Raw genomic sequence first — 4421 nt, forward strand, 5'->3', positions numbered from 1 at the left:
AGTAGGTCCTAGGGGGGTGGGGCACGGGAGGGGAAACTGGCAGGAAAAACGTCAGGAAGCAGGGACCTGAGTGGGGGAACACACAGGGCAAAAAAGAGTGGGAACGAGCATGGAGGCTGGGGGGGCTGAAAAGGGGGTACCAGATGGCAGCAGGGAAGAGAGGCAGCAGACAGGACAGCCTGGACTGCAGGTACCATGTAGCGCTATGCAGCAGTGCTGCTGGCCCGGTGCAACAAACATGCAAGGAGGCCGGTGGGGGCCTGAAGGGGCTAGCAGGCAGCAGGAAAAGGGCAGCAGTCTGGGCAGGGCACTGGTCTGCAGGTGCTATGTAGCGATATGCAGCAGTGCAACAGTGCCCAGCAGTGACCAGGGGGAGCTGGAGGGTAAGGCACAAAACAATCCTAAATTAAACTGTACTCAGTCCCCTGGTAGCTTGGCACAGAGCAGACAAACTTATCCTAGTGGCAATGTGTAAAGTATTTGTGTAACACTTCAAACTGTAAAACAGTTCAAGTAACACACAAAAAAGCATCCTGCAACAGCTTAATTTAATGAACCAAACAAGAAACAAAACAACAACAAACCAATCAAGAGAACCAGAGTTATGAATTTTTAAAGAATAAACTGCAATATAGCGCCTAAAAATAATAAAGCGCCAATCACGGCTATCTGGTCACGCTGGACCGAGTAAAAGTCAATAGTTCAAGCCAACTTCAATGGAGCGCAGGTCAGATACAGTCCCAGATTAGTCCTGCTGAAGTTTTACCTTCTCAAGTTTTGTGCCAAGAGTCCCGTTTGTGTGGAAGAAATTTGCTGGGAGAAAAGAGAGCGTCATTGGTGATGGTCAGTGTGGTGCGAGAAGCAGGCCGGACGTCATGGATAGGCAGACTGGAGCCTTGTATTGGTAATCCACGCGGGTGGACGATGCTTGCTGTGTGAAGGGACAGACTTATGGCGGCTCACGCTGATTTTCCTTGCAAGCAGCACGGTTCCGATGCGAACAGCCCCGTTTGCGGTCTCAAAGAGCCAAAAGCTTGACTTTAAGAGTTTGGGTCTAGGAGCTGTTATGTCCCTGAGACTCAGATCAAGAGGCTAGCAGACTAGACTTTCAAGTCACTCTGGGGTCCTGGTTTCAAGATGAGGTTGCAGGTCTAGTTATTACCCAGGCAAGAGGGCAGCAGGCCAGCACAACAAGGCAGCAGCTCCTTCAGAGTAGCTGCCCAGCAGAATGTCAGTCTTTTCAGCAGTACGGCAGTTCTTCTTTCTGGCAGAGTATCCACAGTTCCAGAAGTGGCAGACTCTGAGGTCAATGTTTTATACCCTAGAGCCCTGGTTCTGGAAGGTAGGAGAAGGTTCTAGACAGTTGCAAGGAATTCCCTGCCTCCAGTGCCCTGGTTCTAAGCTGGCTGGGGTGACAATACAGGGTTGCTTGGTCCTTGATGTGTGGACAGAACACATCCTATTTAGGTGTAAGTGAGGCTGTGTCCAGCTCCCCCCTCCAATCCTGCCTGGGATGGCCCTTCAATTTACACCTAAGCTTCTACTGTGTATGGCTGTCTAGGAGGAATATACAAAGGCCAACTACCAACTACACCTAGTCATGTGACCAGATACAGACTGCATGCACCAAACGGCTAAGATAAGAAAATGCCAACTTTCTATTAGTGACATTTTCAGAATTTCAATTTAAAATCTGACTTCATCATAAGTTAGGATTTTAAATTGTGACTCCAGAGGCACCATACTTGAAGGACTTATCTCTTCACATTTGGTAATTGCACTTATAAAATGTAATAGGGCAACTCCAATGTTATCCTATGGGAGAGATAGGCCTTGCAGAAGTGAAAAAACGAATGCAAAAGTTTTTCACTACCAGGATATGTAAAACTAAAAAGTACATGTCCTACTTTTGAAAAACATTGCACCCTGCCCTCTGGACCTTCTAGGGCATTTTCCTTAGGAGTGACTTATATGTATTAAAAAGGAAGCTTTGCCTGGCAAAAGATTTATTTTACCTGATTGAAATGGCAGTTTAAACTGTGCACACAATCTCTACAATGGCACATCTGAGACATGTTTAAAGGGCTACTTAAGTGGGTGGCACAGTCAGTACTGCAGGCCCACTATAAACATTTAATTTACAGGCCTTGGGCTCACGTAGTGCACTTTACTAGGGACTTATTAGTAAATTAAATATGCCAATTTGGGATAAGCCAATCTTATCATGTTTAGAGGACAGAGCACAAGCACTTAGCACTGGTTAGCAGTGGTAAAGAGCACAGAGTCCTAAAGCCAACAAAAACAAATTCGCAAAAACGGAAGGAGGAATGCAAAATATTTGGGGATGACCCTGCAGAAAGGGCCATTTCCAACAAATTCTATTTCAGTTTTCTAATGAAGAATACATCAGTAAGCAATGATTGTGACAAAGGATGCGTCTATGCCATTTGGTTGCTGGTTGATTGTAGTGTACCATTACAAAGCATAGCAGATATCCCATGTGCAGAGAAGCTGATATTTAAATGTACAATCAGACCTCATTGAAAATGAGCTTCCCACACTACAGCCTGCTGTCTTTCACACCGACGCAGTATACATTTTATGCATTGGGCAGCCTGGGCCTGAGCTGCACTTGTTGCTCCTCTGAACCACAACTCTGCTTGACTGGATACAACCCACCACAATTGTGCCTTTAACCTGGCTGTACTACAGGACATGGAAATGCTTTTGGGCTGTCTTTAATGGTGTCTTCATACACCAGATGCCATGAGAAATGTACTTCCAGAGTACCTACTGTGTGGTGCTCTGCACTGAAAAAGGGCAGCCTTTAAGCAAAGTGTAAGAAACTGGGTTATTAGTAGGCCAACCCCATGCACTGCTGGAACCCTCACATATTACACCTCTAATGACATGTTCAATGACTGCATTGATAACATCTTTAATGATATCCAAAATGATATAATTGATAACATTGTGCATGGTGAGAGCACAAATATAGTTACTTTAGGGCATTACTAATAGTTACTTGAGATAGCTATAATGGGTGAATTTCAGTAGTTTTTTAGATTAAGATGTTATTTTTTAACTGACATTTTCACCTAACTATAATGTCCTTTAACATTTGATTTTTCATAATGTAGAGTAACATAATATTACAATTCCTGCTTATAACGTCACTTTAACCATTATGGGCCTTATTATGAACTTGGCGGGAAAAAACGCTGAGTTTGGTGCTGGCGGTCAACAATGACCGCCAGCGCCTTGAAGGCCCCGCGCTGCCGTGTTGGATATGTAACTCCGCCATCTCCAGGCTGCCTGGCGGTAGAAGCCTGGCGGTGGAGGAGTTAAGACAGGGGCGGTTCTGCCACGTACATTATATGGTTGTCTGGGCCGCCATGCCGGTGGCGGTAATTACCGCCACCGCCGTCATGGCGGCACAGACCGCCATGTTTATAATGTGGGCCTATGTTTTAAATCAAAGGAGACCACAAGCATTTCAAAGAATCAATGACTTCAGCACTTTTAGTGTGTTGCAGATAACTCAACAGTGGTCGCACGTTATGTTACTAGCTACATTACAAAGGCAGAAACATTATGAAGGAAGTAATGGAAGAAATATCTGCTGAGCAACCCTTATGTAAAATATTATACAGATTTAGCCTACAAATGCTATTTCACATGAGATTAGTAGCTATGAAGCATGTGACCTCTTAAGTTCCTCAAGCTTATTTGTTAAATCAAAGCCAATCATGTGACTTATATTAGGCTTGTGATCATCAAACAAAGAGTTTTTAAAAGCTTATCCAAAATCAAATACCTAGCATATTTTGATCCCACATATCAAGACATTTTGAACATTTAGACACATACTACTCAAAGAGAAGTCCATTGTTAGAACAGCTATTCCTGTATGAAGTTGCTGAGTTCTACACCTGTAGAAACAATGTGACAGTAGATATGAACACTGGTAAATTTTGAGTTGAAGGTACCAATGGTTGTTTAATACATCATAGTAAACGTACTCTTATTAATCATTGCAAAACTAAGTTGTGACACAGAAGAAAAGCAGGTTTTTTCAGTTTAGCTCTTCGTCAACTATTTTAACCATGGTGAAAAGAAGAAGAACTTATAGGTCCTTTTCAATGCTATGAGGATGTATTAAATGTTTATAAGAATGATATTGCGTTGCCTGAATTTCAGACATACTTACAAATCCAGAATCAAGAAATAGAACAAAACAATTTTAATGCAGAAATTCCATACAATAGTCCACATAGTAATAATACCAGGACTGCTGACCCACTAGGAAAACCAATTATTGATATCGAAGCTGTGGCTGCCATGGAAGATGTTCAATCTGTAATGCAGCAACTGAAAAAGGACATACATAATTTAGATAAGTTAAGGCCAGAAGTACATAG

The sequence above is a fragment of the Pleurodeles waltl genome, chromosome 12 (genome assembly GCF_031143425.1).
Source record: "Pleurodeles waltl isolate 20211129_DDA chromosome 12, aPleWal1.hap1.20221129, whole genome shotgun sequence".
Taxonomy (NCBI): Eukaryota; Metazoa; Chordata; class Amphibia; order Caudata; family Salamandridae; genus Pleurodeles; species Pleurodeles waltl.